Here is a 27,914-nt window from a genome sequence, read left to right on the forward strand (position 1 = left end):
TCTCTGTGAGGTACAGAGGGCCAGGTAGTATTTTCCCCAAAAGGCAGTGTTTGCTATTTAAATAGCATCCCTTTAATTATCATTCTGGACCTATCATCTGGGCCCTCCCCATCTGAGGTTCAAAGCCAGGAGCCAACACCCCCTGAGTGCTACTCTCCAAAGGAAGTATGAAAATACTGGATTAGGAAAGACAAGAAGACTCTGGTTTAGACTATACTGACCTCTTCAACTTGCACAACCCAGATCATCTTAAAAGAAGAGTAATGTTATGCAGGAACAATTCAACACAGTTCAGCAAGAAGGGTCATTATGAACCTTGGCCTGGTCCTGTAGACTACTATGAAGTAAATTTGCTTGAAGGGCAATCACATTTGCCTGTGGACCAATTCTATTGAAAGTCATTCATCGAAAAAAAAATATTGGTACAGATGTTGTTTTATAGAATTCTCCTCTCTGAAGGTTGATATTTACCATCTGCCTGATAAGTGACTCTATTCAATTCATTTCTTGTTGCCCTGATATCTCCCACCTACAGTATTCACTGTACTTCAGGCACAAATGGAATGCTTCTGAGAATATTCAGAGATAAGTCTATTCATTCGGTAGATTTTTTTTCCTTCCCATTACCTACCACAGTACTGACATTTTATTGCCAGTAGAAATGGAAGACAATGAGGTAAAATACTGAGTCATCTTTCTCTGTGTCTAAATTTAAAATAAAAATGAGAGAATAATTTTCACAAGAAATTCATCCAGGATCCACCAGCACCTCCACTCACATTTAGGGGAGAGGACACACATTATAAATATTGAAAACTAAGTCAAGTTCCATGATACAATCATTCAGTAGGAAATGTCAGGGCTAAAAAAATCCCCAAGCAGTGAACACTTTGGATTCCAAGTAAAATAATGTCAGTTGCCTTCAACTCTTCGTATTATAGAACTACCATTAGAGCACAAAAATGCAAAATCCAGAAACTAACCAACCCTACTGAAGACCCCCAACACCTTGCCATCTCACACCTTACGAAGTGCCAAACCTACACTCTCATCATCAAACTATAATGAGTTGAGAGCCCAAAGGAGCCTCGCTATGGCACTGGGCCTATATGAACAAGTTAAATAGACCCATTCCCTGCGCTGAGGGAGCTCACAGTCTAAAAGAGCCACCAATGGAGCAGATACCAAGGAGACATTCAGACACAAAAAATTATATGCAACAAATCAGGAAACAATTCAACAATTAGTCCCAATCCCTGAAAAAGTATTTCTATTATCATCAGAGCATAAAACAGACAATATATCTGTAACCTCTGCTGATGGAGTTCCAGTCAAGAACGGCAGACAAGCCTTAGTTGTGGGATTCCAGGGCCAAGAAGTGCACAGAGGAACTGATTATAGGGATAGTGGTTTTGCTGCACTAATCACTCTCATCTCTGCCAGATGTGTTACCTCTGGAGCACAGACTGTAATGAGCAAGTAGGTAGTCTGGGATGCAGCACACTGAGAAGTACAAACAAAGCTTTGTTTGTTTTTTGTTTGCTCTTCAATGTGCACTACTCATTTACAGCCAAAGTGACCATAATATTATGCTGATCGTGTGTCACAGGGCCATAACCCTGCAGCTGACTGCCTTGGTAGCTACTCCAGTCTTCCCTGCCCATTTTAGCCAGGTGTTTTCAGAATTCATCCTGGATCTGTCTGCTTCACTGAATGCCCCAGGTGGGTCTTCACTCAGAAACCAGCAGCCCCAATGGCCGAACCCCAGAAAGCACTCCTAAACTTGCCTAAGCAGGAATGGACCCCAGGTCTCCTGATTGCTAGTAACTTGTCCTTTCCACTGGACCAACCACAGGTCTTCCCTTTATCGCTTATCCGGAACACTGTCTCTAGTTCAGAAATTTCAGGCAATGGCAAATCACCAGCCCATGTAAGAAGATGGCCCACAAAAATGCTTTTGTCATGTGACAACGGCTGTGTCACAGGGGTTAGGGATCCTAAGCGTCTTTGACCACCTCTCTGAGTAGCCTCTATAAGGAGTTCACTACCCATGACAGGAACACCACGTGAGCTTGATAACCTACAGCAGTAGCCAATTGGAGTCTCCCTCCCTCCGGGCTCATATCTCCTCCTGCCTTCAGGTCATCTCCAACTGGATGTCTGCCCGCCATCTAAAACTCATCATGTCCAAGACTGAGCTCTTTATCTTCCCTCCTAAACCCTGTCCTCTCCCTGACTTTCCCATCACTGTAGATGGCACTACCATCCTTCCCATCCCACAAGCCCACAACCTTGGTGTCATCCTTGACTCCGCTCTCTCATTCACCCCTCACATCCAATCCATCACCAAAACCTTCCAGTCGCACCTTCACAACATCGCCAAGATCAGCCTTTTCCTCTCCATCCAAACTGTTACCTTGCTGGTTCAATCTCTCATCCTATCTTAACTGGATTACTGCATCAGCCTCCCTTCTGATCTCCCATCCTCCTATCTCTCTGCAAATATCATCCCTTGTAGTTTTCAGGGCCCCCATTTTCAGATCGTCTCCTCTTTCCCCATACCTTAAATCATATATATGTGAGAAGCAGAGTGGCCTAGTGGACAGAGCAAGGGTCTAAGAGTTAGAAGAACCTGGGTTCTAATCCTAACTCTGCCACTTGTCTGCTGTTTAACCCTTGGCAAGTCCCTTAGCTTCTCTGTGCCTCAGTTATGGGGATTAAGACTATGAGTACCACGTGGGACATGGACTGTGTCCTATCTGATTAGCTTGTATCAGTCCAAAACACTTCAAACAGCGCCTAGCACATAGTAAATGCTTAACAAATACTGTTACAAAAAAACACTGAATGGTGCCCGAAAGAAACAAATAACAGGTTCAGCTATCCTGGCAGAGATCTAAGGAAAACAGAAGTGAATGGAAATAAAAAAAAATGGAAGGTTTTCAACTAGAATAGCTGCGACCTTAGACTGGTCACCACCTCGGGGGAACAGTTTCTCCAGTTGCAAAATTAAGTTCAGATCCTCTGCTACCCTTCCTGCCTCACAGGACACAAATAATGCATGTCAAGAATCTTGAGTACCATAGGGCAAAAGCCTAAGGAAAAAAATTGAGGTTTTTGTGAAACTTTTTTTTGAAAGGTTCACATGCAGGAGTATTTTCCTGTTAAAAAAAGTGCCTATAATTTCAATTCGCAAAATTCACCTATTATTCACATTCAGCCATTCATTTTCAATAAATGATACTACTACTTCACCTACTTGGAAAATTCAGTGTTCTTCACTGAGCATCCACAATCAGTCCGGAGCCAATGCCGTCCCCATAAGTAAATTAAGGGGGAACTATGCAACTTGGAATTAAAATGCACTTCCCCTTCTACCTCAGAAAAGAGTGCAAGAATTTTGGGAAGAAGTACTTCTAAAGCTGAAGGAATTTTTGTCAACAGAAACCAAGTGATGTGGGGTTTTTCCATAGCACAAATGAAATGACTTCAACTAATACCAAGTGCTTAGAATTCCACAAGTAATACACATTGGAAAGGGCACAGACAAGAAACAATCTCCTGGCAGCCTTTGGAGCTGTCATGGCCATTGCAGGAACTGCCCAGTTACCCAACCCACATCCATATGAAGAAGTAATTTCTCCAATCTTCCATCAGCCTCTTCCCATGGCGCCTTACCACAACATCATCGCTTTCTCACCATGATAAATAGACCACCTGCCAGATTCATCAGTAGATTGAGCCCCTAAGAATTCTGATTTGCAGTTTGAGTCTTTCAGATCCAAAGCAACTGATAGAACCCTTATTCCTTGTTATTTTTTTTCCCATTTCTGTTTCAGAGAAGCAGAGCAACTTCTTGTAACTCTGTTTCCAGGCTTTTGCAATTCTCATAGTATTACTACAGCGTTGTTTCCCAATTCTTCAGGGGATTGCTTTTGGGGAAGAGGAGAGGAGAGAGGAAATAGAAAGGGGGAGGGGGTCATGGGGGACAAAGAAGAGTGCAGTCAAATGGAGAATCGGGTTTGATTGGATTGGAACAATTGGGACTGAGGTGACAAGGCAGACACGTTTGTCACCTGTCATGTATTTTTTCTGCATTCCCAGGACAGCAGGCTTCCCCCGTCTCCCATACTCAAATAGTAGAGATGCCTCTCGGATTGAAAGGTGGTGGAAATGCAACTTTCCTCTTTGCAGTTCCAATTTCACAGCTGAGTAAGGACTGAACATGAGGAAGACAATGTCCCAAGAAAGACATGATAGAAAGCAACCAGTGGCAGATGGAAGAGTCAGTCTGTAGCAGCATCTCCCTCCTCCCTTACCCAATTTGCCCCCCCTTTAATTATGGCAACAAATTGGGAGTGGGTTTTATCATCTCAACAAGCCACTACACACTGCATTTAGCTTCCCCAAGATGACCAACTTCTAATCAGGCAGAAACAAGGGGCTGGTGTCTCTCCATTAATCTCTGATTACATTTCCACTTCAAGGTTTATTTAAAGAACAAGCTTATGTTCCAGGTTCGTACAGCTGGAGGAGACAGGGAGGAGAGGACGGGTGAAAGTGACATCTGTCCGTTAGCAGTAATTAAGCTGAGATGTGTGGAGTTTCAGTGCTCTAAATGCTCCTGTTAAAGCGTTGATGAGCAGTAAAATGTCTGATTAAATTTTAAGCGGGAGGAAATGGGCCAGCCCAGTCATAGGAAGAGGCTAATGGAGTGGAGTGTGTGAGCAATTAAATAATGTGTGCGGCAGGGCTAGTGCACAGAGATTGGCAGCTCTCCACTTACACTGTGAAAAGTCAGGGTGCCCAACAAGTGGATTCTTGGAGTTGTTCGCAATGAATATGTGCCCCCTAAATAATAATGATAATAATAATATAATTATGGTATTTGGTATTTGCTTGTATCCACCCCAGAGTTTAGTATAGTGCTTACTGTGGGGCAGGCACTGTACTAAACTCTGGGATCGATACAAGCAAATCAGGTTGGACACAGTCCCTGTCCCACGTGGGGCTCGCAGTCTCAATCCCCATTTTCCAGATGAGGGAACTGAGGCCCAGAGAAGTAAAGTGACTTGCCCAAGGTCACACAGCAGACAAGTGGCAAAGTCGGGATTAGAACCCATGACCTTCTGACTTCCAGGCTCGTGCGGATCTCTGGGACCTGTTATGTCCTGATGGACAGCCTGAATCAATGTTGTTGATCCAGGCATAGAATTAGTGCGGGGGATAGACTCACATAGACTACACATTAAAACTTCAAGGGCAGGAAATTCGGAAAGTATAAGGAAGGGTAGCAATGATAGAGGGAAGGGGAAGTGTGATGGGGGGAAGAACATACAAACTAAGTGAAGCAGCATGACCTAGTGGATAGAGTATGGCCCTGGAAGTCAAGAAGGATCCGGTTTCTGATCCTGGCTCCATCATTCATTCATTCATTCAATCGTATTTATTGAGCGCTTACTGTGCGCAGAGCACTGTACTAAGCGCTTGGGAAGTACAAGTCGGTAACATATAGAGACGGTCCCTACCCAACCTTGGGCAAGTCACTTAACTTTTCGGTACCTCAGTTACCTCATCTGTAATCAGGCAGAAACTCCTCATCCTCGGCTTCAAGGCTCTCCATCACCTCGCCCCCTCCACTCTTCTGCCCCTAATCTCCTCACCGTGCCTCGTTCTCGCCTGTCCCGCTGTCGACCCCTGGCCCATGTCATCTCCCTGGCCTGGAATGCCCTCCCTCTGCACATCCGCCAAGCTAGCTCTCTTCCTCCCTTCAAGGCCCTACTGAGAGCTCACCTCCTCCAGGAGGCCTTCCCAAACTGAGCCCCCCTCCTTCCTCTTCCCCTCCGCCCCCTCTCTATCCCCCCCGCCTTACCTCCTTCCCCTCCCCACAGCACCTGTATATATGTTTATATGTTTGCATGTATTTATTACTCTATTTATTTTATTTGTACATATTTATTCTATTTATTTTATTTTGTTAATATGTTTTGTTTTGTTCTCTGTCTCCCCCTTCTAGACTGTGAGCCCACTATTGGATAGGGACCATCTCTATATGTTGCCAACTTGTACTTCCCAAGCACTTAGTACAGTGCTCTGCACACAGTAAGCGCTCAATAAATATGATTGAATGAATATGGGGATTAATACTGGGAGCCCCTTGTAGGATATGGACTGTGTCCAACCTGATTTGCTTGTATCTACCCCAGTGCTTAGTACAGGACCTGGCCCATAGTAAGCACTTAACTAACAACAAAAAAAGCTCACCCTGATTCAGACCCATTTCAACTGTAAACCCTCATGGTCAGGGACTGTGATGCTTATTTTCTACTTTAAGGGTTTAGTTCAGTGTGCTGTACCCAGTGGGTGCTCAGTAACTTCTATTACTGCTACTATCCCAAATACCATTGCCCATTCTAAACTAGTTCCGGGTTCTCTCCAATATGGCTTTAATCACCTTCATTCCACAGAAACCGCCCTCTCAAAGGTCACAAATAATATCCTTCTTGCCAAGTGCAACATCCTCTACTCCATGCTAATTCTCCTTGACCTTTCAGCTTCCTTCAACACTGCTGACCACCCCCTTCTCCTAGAAACATTATCCAACCTCAATTTCATTGACACTGTCCTCTCCTGGTTCTCCTCCTCTCTTTCTGGCCACTCATTCACAGTCTTTTCACAGGCTCTTCCTCTAATACCCCCTAACTGTGGGTGTCCCTCAAGGATCAGTTCTGGGTACCTTCTATTCTCCATCTACACCCACTCCCTTGGAGAACTCCTTCACTCCCATGGCTTCAACTACCACCTCTGTGTGGATGATTACCAAATCTACATCTCCAGCACTGATCTCTCTTCCTCTCTGCAGTCTCGCATTTCCTACTGCCTTCAAGACATCTCTACTTGGACATCATGCCATCACCTCACACTTAGTATGTCCAAAACAGAATTCCTCATATTCCCACCCAAACACTGTCCTCTCCGTAACTTTCCTATCACTAGAAAGCACCACCTTCCTTCCTGTCTCACAAGTCCATAACTTTGGCATTATCCTTGACTCTTCTCTCTCAATCTATCATTAAATCCTGTCGGTTCAGCCTTCACAACATGGCTAAAATCTCCTTCCCTCTCCATCCAAACTCCTACCATGTTAATCTAAGTACTTATCCTATCCCACCTTGATTACCTCATCAGCCTCCTTGGTGACCCCCCTGCCTCCTGTCTCTCTCCACTCCAGTCCATACTTCATTCTACAGCCCGGATCGGTTTTCTACAAAAACATTCAGTCCATGTTTCCCCACTCCCCATGACCTCTAATGACGGGCCATCCACCTCTCCATCACACAGAAACCCCTTAGAGTTAGCTTTAAAGCACTCAATCACCTTGCCCCATCCTATCTCACTTGTCTACTCTCCTACTACAACCCAGACTGAACACTTCACTCCTCTAATGCCAATCTACTCTCTGTACCTCAATCCTATCTCACTGATGACCTCTCACCCGCATCCTGCCTCTGACCTGGAATGCCCTCCCGTTTCATATCCAACAATTACTCTTTCTACCTTCCAGGCCTTACTAAAGACACATTTCTCTAAGAGGCCTTCCCTAAGTGCTCATTTCCTCTTTTTCCACTCCCTTCTGCATTGCCCTGACTTACTTCCTTTATTCACCACCACTACCCCAGCCCCACAGCAGTATGTACACGTTTGTTATTTATTTATTTCTGTTAATGTCTGTCTCTATACTGTAAGCTCACTGAGACCAGGGAATGTGTCCCCGCATAAAGTGCTTAATAAATATGATTGATTGATTAGCTCTCTTAGGGGAATCCCCATTCAGCTAAAGAAAAGAAGAAGATCACCTACTAAATGGAGCCCTAGCTTTGCTTGGTAATAATAATGATAACAATAATAATAATAATAAACTGTGGTATTTGTTAAGCACTTATATGTGCCAAGTACTGTACTAAGTGCTGGGATAGATACGCTTAAGGGAAAAGTAGGGAAACTGTTTCCTCATTTCTAGAGACATCAAAACTAACCAGTTGCAGAAATTCTGTGTTACCTTAAGTCTCTGTAGAAACTTCAAACAGAGCCCAAATGGGTCATGCCTGAAAATGGTCATGGACAGCAAATTTCCCTTTCACTCAAAAGGATGCTTAGAGCTGGGCCACAAAGGCAGAAAGACGAATCTATTCATCACCTTCCTTTGCTCTCTTCTTTTCACCTCTATCCAAACACCCTTTTATACAGCTCCTAACTTGAGTCCCTAGGAATCTTCTATATTTTGACCTGGAAATCTAAAAAGAGAAAACCTGTCTTGATTCAAAGCAGTTTTAAAGTATTTTTTTCTCGACTGTACATAATTGACCATGCACATAGATAGCATTATTGACTTTATCTTTCACCATGTGTCTGAAATGCTAAAACACTTTTTCCTCAACATCATGTTTACTGCATGGAATTTTTTTTCCTATTCCAATTTAAATTACAATTAATGACTAGGAGGTTCAGAGGGTTCTCATCCAATAATAAGAACATTTTAGAGAGAGCAATCCACATTTGGCCTAAATCAATGGGAAACAGAAAGCTTAGAGTGGGAATTGATCATGGATTTTGGATTCTTTCCCTTCCAAATTAGATCAGAAGCTGCATAAATTGATGTTGGCAAATTCATTTGATACATATGTAGTTGTCCTTTGTATTCAAAGACATTGCCATGGATAATAAAACTCACCCGCGGGTATGTATGGTGGAAAATGCCAAATCCACAATCCCAACCATGCTGCATACACAAGAGTAACTTGAACTGCCTAGGCAAGCTATGTGAGATACATAAAATGTCTGGGCTTTACATTAAAAAAAATGATGGCATTTGTTAAGCGCTTACTATATGCAAAGCACTGTTCTAAGTGCTGGAGAGGATACAAGGTGATCAGATAGCCCCACGTGGGGCTCACAGTCTTTATCCCCATTTTACAGGTGAGGTAACTGAGGCACAGAGAAGTTAAGTGACTTGCCCAAAGTCACACAGCTGACAATTGGCAGAGCCGGGACTAGAACCCATGACCTCTGTCTCCCAAGCCCGGTCTCTTTCCACTGAGACACGCTGCTTCTAAAAAAATGGTATTTCATTCATTCATTCAATCATATTTATTGAGTGCTTACTGTGTGAAGAACACTGTACTAAGCGCTTGGAAAGTACAAGTCGGCAACGTATAGAGATGGTCCCTACTCAACAATGGGCTCATGCTTACTATGTGCCAGGCATTGCCCAAATAAGCACTGGGGAATGTACAAGCTAATCAGGTTGGAGACAGTCCATGTCTTACAAGGGGCTTGCAATCTTAATTCCCATTTTACATATGAGGTAACTGAGGCACAGAGAAGCTAAGTGACTTGTCCAAAGCCACACAGTAGACATGTGGTTGAGCTGGGATTAGAACCCATGTCCTTTTGACTCCCAAGCCCATTCTCTATCACTTGGCCATACTGCTTTACAAGGGTAGGGACCACGTCTACCAATCGTATTTTCCCAAGCACTTACTACAGTGCTCTGCACACAGTAAGCACTAAATTCCACTGACTGATTTCCTGCAAGACTTCATACAACTCACTTCACCTTAGTGTGTTTCAATTCTAGCTTCTGCAAAATGAGAATGTTGCCCTTTGCCAACCCTGCTTTCAAGGCCCAAGAGAAAATGTGATATGCACATCTTGTGCACTAAGCACTCTGAGAAATTGAATTATAAAAATTCAATTTTGATAATTATAATTTCTACAATGGAGGATAAGGCAGTCAGTAGTCTGTGCTAAGAACTAGCATAGTAGTCATATCATTCATTCATTCAATCATATTTATTGAGCGCTTACTGTGTGCAGAGCACTGTACTAAGCACTTGGAATGTACAAGTTGGCAACATATAGAGACGGTCCTTCCCCAACAGTGGGCTCACAGTCTGGAAGGGGGAGACAAACACCTGGGACAGCATTATGGCCGTTTGGATTGAGAGGAAGGGAAGAATTCTGGAAATATCGTGGAGGAAAACCCAGCAGGATAGGGGACAATGAATTTAGGAGTTGAGAAGCAGTGTGGCTCAGTGGAAAGAGCATGGGCTTTGGAGTCAGAGGTCATGCGTTCAAATCCTGGCTCTGCCAATTGTCTGCTGTGTGACTTTGGGCAAGTCACTTAACTTCTCTGGCCCTCAGTTCCCTCATCTGTAAATTGGAGGATTAACACTGTGAGCCCCCCATGGGACAGCCTGATCACCTTGTAACCTCCCCAGCACTTAGAACAGTGCTTTGCACATAGAAAGCACTTAATAAATGCCATTATTATGATTATTATGGGACAAGTCAGAGATAATACCAAATTTTAGGCCAAAGAGACAGGGCAGATGGTGGTGTTGTCAACCCTGATTAGAAAATTAGGTGGAGGAGAGGATTTTGGAAAGAAGATGATTTGTTCTGTTTTAGATACACTGAGGTGCTGGCAAGACATCTGTAGCGATGTTCTGGAAGCAGGAGGAAATATGAGATTGCAGAATAAGAGAGAGATCATGCCTAGTGAGATAGATTTGGGAGTCATCTGCAGAGAGATTATAGTTGAAACCAGTTGAGAATAGAAAGGGATCCAGAACAGAGAGAAGGAGGTAGAGGAAGAGTCAGCAAAAGATTGAGGAAGATCTGCCTGAGTGGTGTGAGGAGAAGTAGGAGAGAACTGTGTCAAAACAAAAAAAAGTTAGTGTTTCCAGGAGAATGGAGTGGTGCACAGTGTCATAGGAAACCAACCAAGAGGTTGAGGAGGATTGGGAGAGAGTGAAGTCCTTTAGATTTGGAAACAAGATTGGAGAAAGCAATCTCAGTGGAGTATAGGGTGTGGAAACAGGATTGTAGAAGGTCAAGAATGAAGATGAAGGGGAGGAAGTGGAAATAGCTGGTGTAAACAACCCTTTCCAGGAATTTGAACAAGAAAGGAAAGAAGAATTCAGGACAATAACTAAGTGAATCATGGATTCTCGAGGTGTGTTTTTGCTGTTGTTGTTATGATAAGGGAGGTGTGGGCATATTTGAAGGATGGGGAAATATCCAGAGTAGTTGAAGATGGTGGCCATAGAGGGAAGAAGAGTGCAAGTTCCTTTTGAAGGGAAAAAGGGAAGCAGTCAAAAGTGCAGCTGGAGGGGTCAGATTTTGAAAGCAATCAGGAGGCTCCCTCTTAAGAGATGGCAGAGTATATAAGTGGGTGGGAAGGATCTGAGGAAATGAAGGAAGTCTGATTGACTTATCAATCAATTTTGGTGGGGGAAGTTCATGCCTCAAAGTTATTGACAAGGTCATCGGGGGTGAGGAAGTGAGAAAAGGGGACACTGGATATTTCTGGAGGGAGGGAAATGTTTGGAATAGTTGGTGACTGCAATGACCACGGGATCTGATGAGGGAGAAATAATGTGCTGAGAGGAAGAGTTATAGCAGGTGGGGATTAATTTGAAGTGGCCAAAGTCGGCCTGGTGCCTGGTTTTCCACCAAGGCAACTCACAACATGAATGCTAGAGCGGACAAAGGGTATTGGGAGCCAGGCCTAAGGGTTGGTGGTGCAAGATCAATGGATGGGTAGGGAAGAAAGGGAGTTGGGTTGAGTTCAGTGGAGAGGGTGAAGGTGAGGGTGTGGATTTGTGCATTAAGAGAGTGCAGGTTGGGGAGGTAGGACGCTGAGTGATTGGAGGTCTCTGTGAGGGTAAGAAACAGTATTACAGGGAGGGGAAGTAAAGGAGAGGTCATTCATTCATTCGTTCGTATTTATTGAGCACTTATTGTGTGCAGAGCACTGTACTAAGCGCTTGGGAAGTACAAGTTGGCAACATATAGAAACGGTCCCTACACAACAGTGGGCTCACAGTCTAGAAGGCCATAGGTCATGTTAGGAAGGAGGTCGAAATCATAGAGTGGGATTTCAGAACCGGTGAAGTTAAAAACAACACATTGACTAGTGATGATGAGCTTCAGTATCCCATTTGGTGAGCAGATTAGTTGAAATGGAGCAAGAGGTAGGTACAGTTGAGGCATGAGAAGGAACAGAAACCTAGGAGATCAACAGGAATGTCTATAAGGATGTTGGATTAATCAGCCAATCAATGACCTACATTGAGCACTCACTGTGCTGAGAGTACAGTACTGAACACTCTACAGAGCACTGTGCTAAGCACTGGGAAAGTGCAGTTCAACAGAGTTCGTAGATACATTCCCTGCCCACAGCTGAGTTTGTCTGACTGATCTTAGGCATACAGCCCTGAATTCTTTTTTAGCCATGGACTATGCATTGGTGCTCAAGGCTGTGAATAAAGGGATCCGATGAGATCATCACACTCAGCAGCTCCATTAAATTCCCAGGGCAGTCCTCAGATCTCCTCTTTTATTCTTTCTGGGAGACCCCTGCCAGAGAGAGCCACAAGCTGTGTTGCCAGCCTAAGAGATGTCAGAGGCCAGTATGGGTAACGAATGATCCAACGTAGCTTTACAGTATGGGAGACAGGTTAATCCTTTGTCAAACTACTGCTGCGCACAGTCTTCCAGCTTTGTTCCAATTATCCAGGAGGTGATGGCACTTTCTCATCCCCTGCCTTTCAGATGCCTGCTGACACAGGGATGGGCATGCAAGAGTTCCCACACCAAGCTTCTGAGCCTGTCGGTGGGAAATGAAACTAACAAGAGCTGACACGGGTGACTAAAACTCTTCCCTTTCGGCCTTTGAAACTATCTCCTGTAAAAAAGTAAAAACAGAAATTAAAAAATCACTTTCTCGTTTCGAATCCAGAGGGTATTTTTGGAACGCAAGAGGAAATGAATTTCTCAGGAGAATCATATACTCCTTTTGTCCATTTCACCACTGGTGTTGGCAATAAGAGGTTCATCCGTCACTTTCTGGGGCAGATGGTAGGAGATTTCAACTCTTCAAGGATATTAAGCTCTTAAGCTCTTTGATTCGACGGACCCGTGAGTCCAACCCATTTGGAGATGGTTGGAGGAATCCCAGATAGAAAGGTCATTTTCATTATCTTGCGAAGTAATGGGTAGGGAAGGTGGAGGAAGGCAGACATTTGGGCCTTGATACAGCACAGGAGAGGCTTACCCTAAGGATCTTTGCCTCTATCAGTTCACCCCAACTTCGGCTGAAAGAGGGGTAAGAGGAATGTGACTTTCAAGCACTTAGTCAAAAATAGAATTGAGTAAGTGGTGTATGAAAATCAGATTGGCCAATACACGGAGGGAAAGAGGACAAGTGAGCTGAAGAAGAAACAGCTCATTCAGCTCCTTCTTATCAGACGTGTAGGTGAGCCAGCAAACTGTATAATGTGGGAACATCAATTCACCTCCTTGTGCCTCTGTTTTGTCTAGTTGTAAAATGAAATTAATACACTTACCCGCTTCAGGAGGCTATTTTGAGAACAATGGTTTTTAGTTGCACTCTGTTACAGTGGCCCTGAGGAGGCAATAATATTCTTTCAATATTTATGCAAATAGAAACATTTTAAAGTAAGGTGTTTTAAAACTGTTAGAACCTCTTAAAAGCACCAAATTCACATGGACCTCTTTCTTGGGGAGGTTCACCTAAAGGTTGGGGTGCACACCACATTTTGAAAGTCGACAGTATTGTCCCAGGAACAAATTATGGCTCTAATGGACTCAGGGTATTGTCAGTCTAGTGGGCACTGATATGCCCAAATTCACTCCCTCTGGCTCCCCCCCCCCCCCCCCAAAGGATGCATGTCAGCGCAGAAGCCACAGGAGAAATAGTGTGGAATTTGGAGAGGGAAGCGGTCCAGATATTGAGAAAAACATGGTGGTCTTCCAATGGCCTAGGTGGAGGTGGGAGGGTTCCCTGGAGGGTACTGAATGTTCTTGAGCGGTCCTCATCAGGCCAATAGTCTAGACCTGCTGCCCCTTCTGTCCAGTGACTAAAGACTCATGTGTCAAATTAGTGGAAGGGAAATAGAGAGAATTCTCCCCCTGCCTTAGAATCCCAGTAAGAGAATCCCAGCTGAAAAGAGGATGAACGAGAAGAAAAGTGAACTGCCAAGAATCAGGAAGTCAGGCCTTGAGTGGTTATGCAGACTACTTTTGGATGGCAAATGGGAAACGATGAAAGCAATATGGCAGATAAGATTTTTCAGCTATTCAGAATCAGCAGAGATAGCATTTATTGCACACTTACTCTTCGCAAAGCACCATACAAGGAACTCAGAAACGTATAATAAAAATGCCTTGCTGGAGGTATTAGTAAGTGAAAGTGCTTGGTTTGGAACCCAACCTCCAGAATCCATTCTGCCTGCCCTTCCAATATTGGCCTTGAAGCAGGACAATTAGTAGTAATAATAATAATGATGGCATTTGTTAAGCACTTACCATGTGCAAAGCACTGTTCTAAGGACTGGGGGGATACAAGGTGATCAGGTTGTCCCACGTGGGGCTCAGAGCCTTAATCCCCATTTTATAGGTAACAGGCTCAGAGAAGTTAAGTGAGTTGCCCAAGATCACACAGCAGACATGCGGCAGAGTAGGGATTCGAACACAAGACCTCTGACTCCCAAGCCCGGGCACTTTCCACTGAGCCATGCTGCTTCTCTATTATTCCTCTTTTACCTGCAGAGAACTTCTCAGAATTGTCTAGTCATTTAACCCATGGACAAGTCACTTCAGTTCTCTGGGCCTCAGTGACCTTGTCTGCAAAATGGGGATTAAGACTGTGAGCCGTGTGTCGGGCCCTTTATGGGAAAGGGATTGTGTCTACTCTGATTAGCTTGTCTCTGCCCCATTACTTAGTACAGTGCTTGGCACATAGTAAGGACTTAACAAATACTACAATTATTAATTATTATTATTGTTTATATTTATTAAGAGATTACTAGGTGCCAAGGCATTGTGGTAAGTATTGAGGTGAGTGCAATATGATCAAATTGGATACAGTATAAAGATATAGATGGCAGATGAAGTCACAGTGCTAAGCACTTAGTACAGTGCTCTGCACACAGTAAGCATTAAATAAGTACGATTGAATGAATGAATTTTATAGATAAGGAACTGAAGCACAGAGCGATTAAGTGACTTGTCCAAGGTTACACAGCAGGAAGCTGCAGTTAGAACCCAGGTCTCTTGATTCCCAGAGTTACATTCTAGGCTACTTTGCTTACCTAATAAGCTTAATCAACCAACAAGAAGCTTCAAACATCTGACACCAACTTTGGGGGGCGGGGGGGGGGGGGGGGGGGGGAGAGGGAGAGAGAGAGAGAGAGAGAGAGAGAGGGAGAGAGAGAAACAGTTTTCATAGCCAAGTCAGGTGAAGGACTCAAAGCAAATTTGAGGTTTGGCAACAACACTGCATAATATGTGCAAAGGAATGATAATATCCTACAATACTGTTCCATTCAACCTTTGGTCCTGGCTTGGGTTTCCCCATCTACCACAAGAAGAGGTCTTTAGTGAAACTGGTAATTCACATGAAAAGGAATAATGAAAACTCAAATGGATTAAGACCCACAGCAGAGAGGAGGCATCCAAACTGAGCCTTTCAAAAAGGAACTGTGAGGCCGATGGCTTTAATCCATGCTCCCACCAGCAATACACCAAAGTGAGGCAGCCATCTTATCCAAATTCACCTGAACCTGAGATCTTAACTTATTTCTTGTAGTTTCCAAACAACCAGTCCACCAAAAATGAAATGTCAAAACATAAATCACTTCAAGAATGCTTTTCAGCTTTTTCTTTTCACCAGAGTGTCAGCATCATCAGCTCTAAGCAGTGCTGGGTATATATTTCCCCCGGCACTGAGTGTCTCTGTGTCAGCACACATCTTAGGATTGTGTCAGATACAAAGTAGACACCATTCTCCCCTCTAAATCACGACTGTGTTAAAGCCTCAGCTAGAGGCAAGAGAAAATTAACCCAGTGTGGGTGAAAGGGTGACAACCCTAGAATCCCTGCCACTTAGTTTCTGTAGATGCCTTTTCATCATTCATGAGAACAGCCTCACCACCTATCAGCTCAAACACCTTCAGACAACAACCTTCCCCAGTATCCCCAAGCTTTTTCCTTTCATATTTGTTTCCTTCCCTTCTTTGTCCTAAGAAGCAGTGTCACACAGCCAGATTCTGTGAAAGAGTTTATCACTTCCAGCTCAGGAGAGAGTTCTTTTCAACAGGGATAATGAACAGGTTTTTCTCCGTCCCCCGGGTTGATCCTTGTCCTCCATTCTCTGTGCCCCAGCCCAAGAGAGAGACAGCATCACAAATCATCTTCCACAGGAGAGTGTGACCCTGTAGGCGTGGACTGTGGGATCACTGCTGAAATATAATTGTAAAATTCAAAACTTGGGATGAACTAAAATGAACTCCTGAGATCTGAAATCATTGGTTTGCTCCAAGACCCGAGATTTTCTTTTTCCCACTCACTACAACTCCAGCAAAGGCCACAGAGCCAAACAAAATTAATTTGTCCAAAATTTGCCTTAAATGAAGCTGATCCAGAAAAAAAAAAAATAATCGAGCAAGATAACGACCTCTCTCTGCAGACAGAGAAAGTTTTGCATTATTACCTGATTGGCCCTCCAGAGCTGACAGGAAACATCGGGACGCAAGTTCTTTTCAGACCTAGCTACTGTTTAAATGTCTCTCAATTTCTGGTGGCTTGGAGCTGGGGTTGCCTGGAGGCCTCCAGAGCTTCCAATACAGGGAGGCAGCCCCAAGACCCAGTGAAGAGCAGAACTCCTTGGGTTCCTAAAAGATTCATACCTCATTCCCAGCAGGAGGGCTTTTGAGTTGCATTAACTGGATGTTGAAAGATCCCGCATACTGCATGAAGGAAAGGCCCCATCTCCCTCCTTTGATCAGATCTCATTAATTAGTGATGACTTTATATGCTATCCCTCCCACTGGATAACAGCTAAAGGGAGAACCCCTTGAACTCTAACTCTGCTTGATCAGGATCAATGTTACCCAAGCTTTCGGATGCCAGAAAAATTTCACAATTCCGTGAACAGTTGACAACATGCTAAAAGCAACAACATCATCATGTTGTCATCTCATTTACATCCTACCTCTCTCCTGATGGATCTCAAAGCCCAAGTAGATACACGGGCCCCAGTGGCCATTTCCAACCCACCTCTAGCTGGGGAAGGCAGCTCTTCATTGCTCTTCTACACCAATGCTGAAAGAGAACATGCCCCTTCTTCTTTAGCTTTCCTTCACAGGACCTAGTTTCCAAGCCATTAATCACTTTTGTCCCTCTCCTGAGAATCCTTCCCACAGCTTCTCGATCTCTTTTATCAAGAAGCAGCAGCATGACCTAGTGGAAAGAGCACAGATCTGGGAGTTCGGGGACTTGGGTTCTAATCCCAGCTCTGCCAAATACTTGCTGTGTGAACTTGGGGAGGTTACTTAACTTCTCTGTGTCTCAGTTCTCCTGTTCTCCCTCCTAAATCGTGAGCCCCATATGGGACAGGGACTGTGTCCAACAAAACGCTCTGGGCATGTCACCCCCCCTCCTCAAAAAAATCTCCAGTGGTTGCCTATCAACCTTTGTATGAAGGAAAAACTCCTCACTACTAGCTTCAAAGCTTTCCATCACCTTGCCCCTTCCTATCTCACTTCCCTTCTCTCCTTCTACAGCCCAGCCCACATACTCTGCTCCTCTGCCACTAACCTACTCACTGTGCCTCGCTGTTGCCTGCCCCACCGTCGACCCCAACCCACGTCCTCTCCCTGGCCTGGAATGCCCTCCCTCCACACATCTGCCAAGCTAGCTCTCTTTCTCCCTTCAAAGCCCTACTGAGAGCTCACATCCTCCAGGAAGCCTTCCCAGACTGAGCCCCCCTTGTTTCTTCTGCTCCTCCTCCCCTGCCAACCGCCCCGACTCCCTCCCTCTGTCCTTCCCCTCCCCACAGTATTTGAGTATATTTGTACATATTTATTACTCTATTTTATTAATGATGTGTGTATATCTATAATTCTATTTATCTATTTTGATGGCATTGACACCTGTCTGCTTGTATTGTTTTGTTGTCTGTCTCCCCCTTCTAGACTGTGAGCCCTTTGTTGGGTAGGGACTGTCTCTGTTGCCAAATTGTACTTTCCAAGCACTTAGTACAGTGCTCTGTACACAGTAAGTGGTCAATAAATACAATTGAATAAATGAATGAATGAATAATTCACTTGTGCCTACCCTAGCAATTAGAACAGTGTTCAACACATAGTAAGCATTTAACAAATATCATTTTTTAAAAAAAGTATGATGAACACAACTGGACAGAGCTCTCTGATAAAGCATTTATTGGAAAGATTAGTTAATTCTTGCATGCCATATTCCTTCTTATGAAATTACCCACCTAAATTCCTATGTCACTTAGCACTCCATCTAAGTATTTGACTATTCTGACTCTGTCTACCTTCTTAGAGCAGAGACATCTACACCAGAAGTGGGAGCAGAGGCTGTTAGATGTGCTTGCCATTGAATCAACCCACCCTGGCCTCCCAAGATGAATGCAATTCATATCTGATTAAGGCAGAGAGGATGGGAGGAAGGCTGGAGTGGGGAGACAAAGAGGGGCACAGAACGGTCTACAAATGACCTTGTAGTAGTGTGAATGATGTACAATGCCCTGCAGTTATGTGCTATCAGGCACTAATATACTCTCTGGGCTGGACGGAATAGGCCCATTACTTTCAACTGCAATTCACCATCTGTGAAGTCATCTTTAGGAGCTACTGGGGCTTCAGACAAGACTACAAATTGCACCTGACTCAGGGGGTAAAAATGGCAAGATTTTAATACATACCCTAAAGGACAACAAGCGGAAAGCTGGACAAGCCAAAAGCCTCTCCAGGACAAAAAGAAGTTGACCCAGATCTTCTGATCACCTCCTTTTGACCTAGATATTAGTCAGATTGGAATTAATTTGCCTGATTAACCCCAGAATGGAGGATCACTGGAGCTCCAATCTAGTTTGATTAGGAAAGAGGAGTGCACATCTGTGCAGGACTGAGAGACAGTCCCACTTTCAGGCTGAGGCTTTTTCCACTGCTGCCACAACAATGCCTCAGATTTTTTAATGATAATAATAATGATAGTATTTGTTAAGTGCTTACTATGTGCAAAGCACTTTTCTAAGCACTGTGGGGACACAAGGTGATCAGGTTGTCCCACGTGGGGCTCACAATCTTAATCCCCATTTTATAGATGAGAATCCCCATTTTTTCTTCAGAGAAGATATGATATTAGAACTTCGAGTTCCCCAGGATCTTCGATCAAGTTTTTCTGAAGCACCCAGAACAGCACCAGGCAGAAGATGTATCAATATTATATCAATGAATCGATCAATGGTATTTATTGTCTGCTTACAGTGTGCATAGAGTGTTATACTAAGTGCTGGGGAAAGTACGACAGAGTTGGTAGATGTGATCCTTGCCCAGGAGGAACTAATGGTCTACAGGTGGAGGCAGATGTTAGAATAGATTAGGGCTCTGGGAAATAGCCTCTCGGATCCACCGCGACAGATTCTCCAGACTAAATTAGCAGTTTAATGCTTAAAAGAGGTCCTGGTTTAGGCCATGGGTAGGGACCATACAGCCCAGGGACCCCATGCAGCCTAACAATCAATTCTAGCTAGTCCACTACTATGCTAACAGAAGTCAGTATATATATATATATATATAGATAGATAGATAGATAGATAGATAGATATCAAAATATCATTGAATATGAGAATATTTGGATCCAGTTTAGCTGGCCTACCAGTGAGACTTTGTGAGGAAATGTTGGAGTGCCAAACAATTGTATTATTATGGCATTTGTTTAGCACTTACTATGTGTAAGCACTAATAGTAATAACTATTGTGGTATTTATTAAGCCTACTTTGTGTCAGGCACTATACTAAGCTCTGTGGTGGATAAAAGCAAATTGGGTTGGACACAGTCCCTGTCCCATGTGGGGCTCACAATACCATTCCCCATTTTACAGATGAGGCACAGAGAAGTGAAACAACTTGCCCAAAGTCAAACAGCAGACAAGTGGCAGAGCCAGGTTTAGAACCCACAACTTTCTGACTTTCAGGTCTCTGTTCTATCTACTACACAATACTGCTCCTCAATACTCTAATGCTGGGGTAGATACAAGTTAGATACAGTCCCTGCCCCACATGAAGCTCACAGTCTAAGTAGGAGGGAGACAAAGCATTGAATCCCCATTTTACAAATGAGGAAATTAAAGCACAGAGATGTTAAGTAACTAGCTGAAGGTCACATGGCAGGCAACTGACAGAGTCAGGATTAGAACCCAGGTCCCGACTCCCAGGACTGTTCTCTTTCCACTAGGCCATACTGCATTATTATTATTAAGTGTCGTCGAGTCGTTTCCAATTCATAGTGACTCCATGGATATAATTTCCTCAGAACGTCCTGTCCTCTGCCATAATCCGCAACCTTTCTAATGGTTCTTCCATTATCGCTGTTAGGGTCTCTATCCATCTAGCTGTGGGTCTGCCTCTTCCACATTTTTCCTGGACTTTTCTGAGCATTAGAGTCTTCTCCAGAGAATAAGTCCTCCTGATTGTGTGTCCCAAATATGCTAATCTAAGTTGAGTCATTTGGCCTTCCAAAGACCGCTCTGCTTTAATTTGCTCTAAAATCCATTTGTTTGTCTTTCGGGAAGTCAGTCCATGGTATTCACAAAAGCCTTCTCCAACACCATATTTCAAAAGAATCGATCTTCTTTCTATCCTGTTTTTTCACGGTTGTATTTTCATCTGTAAAAGCGGGGATTCGATGCCTGTCCTCCCTCCAACTTAGACTATAAACCACTTGTGGACACAGTCCCTGTCTCAACCTGATTAACATGTATATCTACCCCAGCATTTAATACAGACAATATTTGACACATAGTAAGCACTTAATACAATAATGACAATAATAATAATAGATGGGTATTTGGTAAACTAAATAATTCGTGCATGAGTCATTCAACAGCTTTCAAAGACTCACTAAGCAGCTGCAAAAAAAAAAAAAATCACATATTTGCAGCTTCTACATATGTAGAAATAGAGCTGGGCGGGGGCTGGGGCAGAACGGGCCATCCATACAAAAACCCACCAGCCCAAAGAACCTCCCGCCCTGTTACATGCTAGTCCCAGAACGGGCAGAGGTATTGCTGGCAGATAGAAAGCAAAGAGAAATATATGAAAACTCAGTCCAACTGATAAGTGCTTAGTAGAGTGCTCTGCACATAGTAATTACCAATAATTACTCAATTATTACCACTGATTGATTGCTAAAGAGCAAAGTGGGGCAGGCAAAGGGAGAGGAGTTCCTTGCCCAAGGGGCATCTACCTGCATAGTTACATACTCCAGTAGTCGAGTGCTCTGATTGTCCTTTCCCCCACACCGTCCCTCTCTAACCCTGTAATTAATTGATTAATGATGTCATTTATTAAGTGCTTACTATGTGCAAGCACTGTTCTAACTTCTGGGGAGGTTACAAGGTGACCAGGTTGTCCCACAGGGGGCTCAGTCTTAATCCCCATTTTGGCAGATAAGGTAACAGGCACAGAGAAGTTAGGTGACTTGCACAAAGTCACACCGCTCATAATTGGCAGAGCCAGAACTTGAACCCATGACCTCTGACTCCAAAGTCTGTACTCTTTCCACTGAGCCATGCTGCTTCTCATGATAATAATGATGGCATTTGTTAAGCGCTTACTATGTGCAAAGCACTCTTCTAAGCACTGGGGGGGGGATACAAGGTGATCAGGTTGTCCAACGTGGGGCTCACAGTCTTAATCCCCATTTTACAGATGAGGTAACTGAGACCCAGAGAATTTAAGTGACTTGCTCAAAGTCACTCAGCTGGCAAGTGGCAGAGCCACGATTAGAACCCATGACCTCTGGCTCCCAAGCCCGTGCTATTTCCATTGAACCACGCTGTGTGAATGGAGGCACCAATTTTAATGGTGCTTCAATTTTCCATTTCCCATTGACATTTTGAGAGACAATATAATACCCCCCAAGACCGTTACACCTCTCAGGGTCTCACCTGAAGAGTGTCCAGTACTCTACCAGTCTCGACTACAGGAGGGCATGTCAGACAGAGGCCTAACCATTCCATTCCTGGCTTGGACAGTGGCTAGCGAGCGGAAGGCAATCTGCTACAAGTCAAAACTCACCTGTGCTGGGCAGCAGCAGCATGGGAGAGAGTCAAGGACAGAGACTCAGGTTTACTGCGCGGTAGGAGGCAATGATAAACTGCTTCCATATTTTTACCAAGAAAATTCTCTGGATCCACTACCAGAATGATTGCAGATAGAGGTGCGGCGTTTTGGGAGAGATATGTCCATGGCATAGCTATGGGTCGGATACGACTTGAAAGCGTAGGACAACAACAAACAACAAGACCGTTGAACAGAGGTAACAGCCATTAAATTGAAACAAGATGCATTGTTTTCATAAGCTGTGTTCTTTCTGGTCACCAACTCCGAAGGTATTTTATCCACATGAACATAGGAAACCTCTTGCCAATTGCCCGCAGCAGAGCCAGCTGCTTTCTATTTTGATTTGATCAACACTGGCACTCGGAAGGATTAAAGGGGCCTGATTAAAGCAAGAGAGTTAAAGGGACATTGGGGGTGATTCTAGGCTAAGATCTTACTCAACAGAGTCAGAGAGGAACTACTCTGAGGTTAATCATGGGTCCTACTTGCCTCCACCACGTCCCACTTTTGAGGGCCCATATCTTGACAGATTAGTCCTTTATCATACCCTGATTGGATTTGATCGCTTTGCCTGTTGCCCCTCAGGCCTCCAGGAACGTGGGTTGAGTGCCAAATCCAGGAATCCACCCACAGTGGGAGCTGAGGGGCTGCCCTCTTGTCTGGGATTCGTTCCTCCTTTTCAACAGTTTAGGGACTCAACATTTCAGGGGGTGGGGCAGAAGACCTTGGAGATCTAACTCAACACACTGGTGCAAATCTCAATCCACAGTGATAAAAAGGAGGGTTTCTAAGCATTCATTCATTCAATCATATTTATTGAGCGCTTACTGTGTGCACAGCACTGTACTAAGCGCTTGAGAAGTACAAGTTGGCAAATATAGAGACGGTCATTCTTTCATTCATTCAATCATATTTATTGAGCGCTTACTGTGTGCAGAGCACTGTACTAAGCACTTGGGAAGTACAAGTTGGCAACATATAGAGACGGTCCCTACCCAACAGCGGGATCACAGTCTAGAAGGGGGAAACCTTGGGAGGACTTTATGTATGGGCCACAATTTCAAACTGATTCTGGACACTACAACAAACTGCTTCTTTCCAAAGGCAAACTTGGGTGCTGGCATGTTAAACAGGGGCAGGTGACTAGAGAGAGAGAGGGTGGCTTTCCTAGTTAGAGATCAGGAGTCTAGAAACTGAGTTCCATGGTTTCTTCATCAGCTTCAAATGAAAAGAACTAAACACCAGTTTATACACTTCTGTTATATAGGGAAGCAGCGTGTCTCGGTGGAAAGAGCATGGGCTTTGGAGTCAGAGGTCATGGGTTCAAATGCCTGCTCTGCCAATTGTCAGCTGTGTGACTTTGGGCAAGTCACTTAACTTCTCTCTGCCTCAGTTACCTCATCTGTAAACTGGGGATTAAGACTGTGAGCCCCCTGTGGGACAACCTGATCACCTTGTAACCTCCACAGCACTTAGAACAGTGATTTGCACATAGTACGTGCTTAATAAATGCCATTATTATTATATGAGAATATAATGGAGATCCATTCCCACTTGTAAAGCCCTGGTAATCAATTCCTACAGACTAATCAGCTCCTGTCTCCAGCATCGGTTTTCTCCAGAAAATGCCAAGAAATTCAACCAATAAGCTAGTTTCCAGGAGATAAATTTCAAAGGAATTGGTCTTTCCAGTACTCACAGAAAACCTTCAGTCAAAAGAGTGGACACAGGGAATGTTTGAGAGGTTTGGGGGGTCATCTTCAGCAGACCCCTCCTTCGAAACAGGACTAAACTAAAACCAAACAGGACAGATATTAATGTCACCAACGGTGGGTTGGAAATGAAGGGGGGGCTGGGTAAAGGTTCATCACAGGGCATTTTTGTGAATTTGTTGGGCCAATATACGATTCACTTTGAACTGGTCATACTTTTTAATTGCATTTGTTAACTGCTTGCTATGTGCCAGGCCCACTGCTAAGCATTGCGGCAAATACAAACTAGTCAGGTTGGACATGGTCCTCATCCCACATGAGGCACACAGTACTAACCCCTATTTTACAGATGAGATAACTGAGACACGGAGAAGTTAAGTGATTTCCCAAGGTCATGCAGCAGATAAGTGGCAGAGCAGGGATTAGAATACAGATCCCCTGACTCCCAAATTCATGCTCTTTCCCTTTCCCAAAGTAACAGAGGTATCCAGTCCTGTGGGGTCTTAGATTCACAGAAATATTTGTGCAAATCAATAACTTCCCACTGTTTCAGGCTCTGTGGTAGTGGAAAGGGAGAGATAAAAACCCACACACATATAAGGCAAAAACCTTTCAAGAAAATGGAAAATTGCTATTCAAGAAAGAGTCAGAAAATGAAAAAGAACTATTTTTTAATACATCTGAAACCAAGAGGCTTTTATATGCCTGAGTTATTGTTGAAGCCTGGTTGGATGTGATTACAGGGAGCTGTTGTTTCATAGATGATTTTTAATCTTTTTGGCAGAGTCAGACAGGGGTATATATTTGCTGGGCAATTCGTATGCAGATCATCTCACTGCTTGGGTATTGATTTGAAAGATGTAAGATGAATGCTCCCTGTTTTAGAAGAACAGTGTTTGAAATGAGAAAAAAAACAAGACATTAGGAGTTTTGAGACCCTTTTGTAATGACTGCAGGGGAGAAGCATCTGCCGGAAAAGCCAGATGGAATTCCAGAGAGAGGAAAGTGTCGTCAAAGGTTTTTTTTCTTTTCCTTTCTCCCTTTGCCAACATGATCAGGTATCGACAGAGTAACCAAGTGAGTCAGTCAGTTTAGACCCTGGCTTAATAATAATAATTGTAGTATATGTTAAGTGCTTTCCCTGTGCTAACAGTGCTAACTCTATAAGATAATCAGGTCAGACATCAGGGAAAGCAGCATGGCATAGTGGATAGAGCATGGTCCTGGGAATCAGAAGGTCATGGATTCTAATCCCGGCTCTGCCACTTGTCTGCTGTGTGACCTTGGGCAAGTCACTTCACTTCTCTGTACGTCAGTTCCCTCACTTGTAAAATGGGGATTGAGACTGAGAGTCCCATGTGGGACAGGGACTGTGTCCAACCTGATTACCGTACATCTACCCCAGTGCTTAGAAGAGTGCTCAGCATGTAATAAGCACTTAACAAATGCCATTAATATGATTAGGAATTGTGTCTGAGTGAAAATGTATGACTGCCGTTGTGGAATTTTTCTTAATGATATTTGTTAAGCACTTACTATATGCCAGTCACTGGGGTAGATACAAGATAATCAAGTTAGGCACAGTCCATGTTCCACATTGGGCTCACAGTCTTAATCCCTGTTTTACTGATGAGGTAACCAAGGCACAGAGAAGTTCAGAGACTTGCCCAAGGTCACACAGCAGACATATGGCAGGACAGGCTTGGGAGACAGAGGACGTGGGTTCTCATCCCAGCTCCACCACTTGAGTGTTGTATGACTACGGGCAAGTCACTTAACTTCTCTGTGCCTCAGTTACCTCATCTGTAAAATGGGGATTAAGACTGTGAGCCCCACGTGGGAGAACCTGATTACCTTTTATCTACCCCAGTGCTTAGAAAAGTGCTTGGCACATAGTAAGCACCTAACAAATACTGTAAGTTTATTATTAGGCCACACTGCTTCTCTAGGGCATCTCCTTAAAGTGACAGTAGGGTTGAGGGGTAAAAACATTCAAGAGTTAAAGAGGGGAGCAGCAAGATGATGATGATGATGGTATTTATTAAGCGCTTACTATGTGCAAAGCACTGTTCTAAGTGCTGGGGAGGATACAAGGTGATCACGTTATCCCACGTGGGGCTCACAGTCAATCCCCATTTTACAGATGAGGTAACTGAGGCACAGAGAAGTCAAGTGACTTGCCCAAAGTCACACAGCTGACAAGTGAGCAGGGCCTGAGTCTGCATTGGGGGCCAGATGGCAAGAGATAGTGGAAAGTCAGTAATCAGCCCACTCTATGGCGATTTTCACCTCTATCTGCTTCTCCGAGAGGCAGGGCCGCAAGAAATGGGAAGGGATTATGTTTGGGGCATGGAGGGGGGTGGGAAAACCCGTCACTGCCAGCCACTAGTAGCCTGAGACCATCTCTAAAACAATTACAGCCCTCAGAGGAGGTCATCCAATGGGTACCCTGCTAATTTTATAGAAAGGGAGACTAAAAAAATGCCCACACAAATAATTGTCTCCATGGAAGCTAAACTCATTCACAAATTTTGAAAGAGAAAGCAAAACTGAGAGAGGGCATGGAGCTGTAAATTGAAAACCACGCAAGTTGTTTACAGAATGCACTGATCCCTCGAACCTTTGTGTGTGAATAATATCCAGTTGTACAGAATACAATTATCATACCCTACCCTTACTAGAAACTGTAAGCTGTAGAAACTACAGCTGTATTTTTAAATGGATTTCCTCAGGGAAGGGAAGCTGTAAATCATGTTTTTAACTAAATTTTAGATTAATTTACAAAGAGCTTAACATACATGATTTAAAATCAATCAATAAATAGTCTTTATTGAGTGCTACTGTGTACATATAGCACTGTACTAAGCCTTTGGGAGAGTAGCATGAATAAACACAATCCCTACTGTCAAGGAGTTTGCAATCCAGCAGGGGAGACAGACACAGAAATAACTTACAGAGATGAGGAAGGTGGAAAAGAGTGAGTGCTTTAGCAGTAGAAAGGTGGATCTGTGCTTGAGGAAGGGAGGAATGAGAAGAAATAAATATGTGAAACCATAAATGATTTGTAAAGATAATAATAATGGCATTTATTAAGCACATACTATGTGCAAAGCACTATTCTAAACACTGGGGAAGTTACAAGGTGATCAGGTTGTCCCACGGGAGGCTCACAGTCTTAATCCCCATTTTACAGATGAGGGATCTGAGGCACAGAGAAGTTAAGTGACTTGTCCAAAGTCACACAGCTGACAATTGGCAGAGCTGGGATTTGAACCTATGACCTCTGACTCCAAAGCCCGGGCTCTTTCCACCGAGCCACGCTGCTTCTCATGAACCAGTAGTATTGATTGAGCCCCCTACTATGTGCAGAGGACTGTAGTAGGGGCTTGGAAGAATATAATAGAATTAGGAGACATGATCCCTTCCCTCAAGGAATTTACAATCTAGAAAGGGAGGATGATAGTGTTGTCAACTAAGAACGAAAATTTAGGTGGAGAGGGTATGGGAGGGAAGGTGAAGAGTTTAGCTTTATTCATGTGGAGACTATTGGACTAGTGGAAAGAACACTAGACTGGGAGTCAGAGGGCCTGGGTTCTAATCCTGGCTCTGTCAATTGCTTGCTGTGTGACCTGAGGCAAGTCACCTAACTTAATAATAATAATAATGATGACATTTATTAAGCACTTACTATGTGCAAAGCACTGTTCTAAGCACTGGGGAGGTTACAAGGTGATCAGGTTGTCCCACGGGGGGCTCACGGTCTTAATCCCCATTTTACAGGTGAGGTAACTGAGTCCCAGAGAAGTTAAGTGACTTGCCCAAGGACACACAGCTGACAATTGCCAGAACCAGGATTTGAACCCACAACCTCTGACTCCATTGCCTGTGCTCTTTCCACTGAGCCACACTCTCTGTGCCTCAGCTTCCTCAATCATAAAATATGGATTGAATACCTGTTCTC

General features: G+C 43.9%; 1 non-coding gene across 1 annotated transcript; it reads left to right on the forward strand.

Annotated features, from left to right (window-relative positions):
• Positions 1 to 22,048: 22,048 nt before the first annotated feature.
• On the forward strand, positions 22,049 to 22,186 carry LOC119944398. Its single transcript, XR_005455880.1, has one exon. It is a non-coding gene; the product is annotated as a small nucleolar RNA SNORA7 (small nucleolar RNA).
• The last annotated feature ends 5,728 nt before the right edge of the window (positions 22,187 to 27,914 follow it).

The sequence above is a fragment of the Tachyglossus aculeatus genome, chromosome 22 (assembly GCF_015852505.1).
Source record: "Tachyglossus aculeatus isolate mTacAcu1 chromosome 22, mTacAcu1.pri, whole genome shotgun sequence".
Classification (NCBI taxonomy): domain Eukaryota; kingdom Metazoa; phylum Chordata; class Mammalia; order Monotremata; family Tachyglossidae; genus Tachyglossus; species Tachyglossus aculeatus.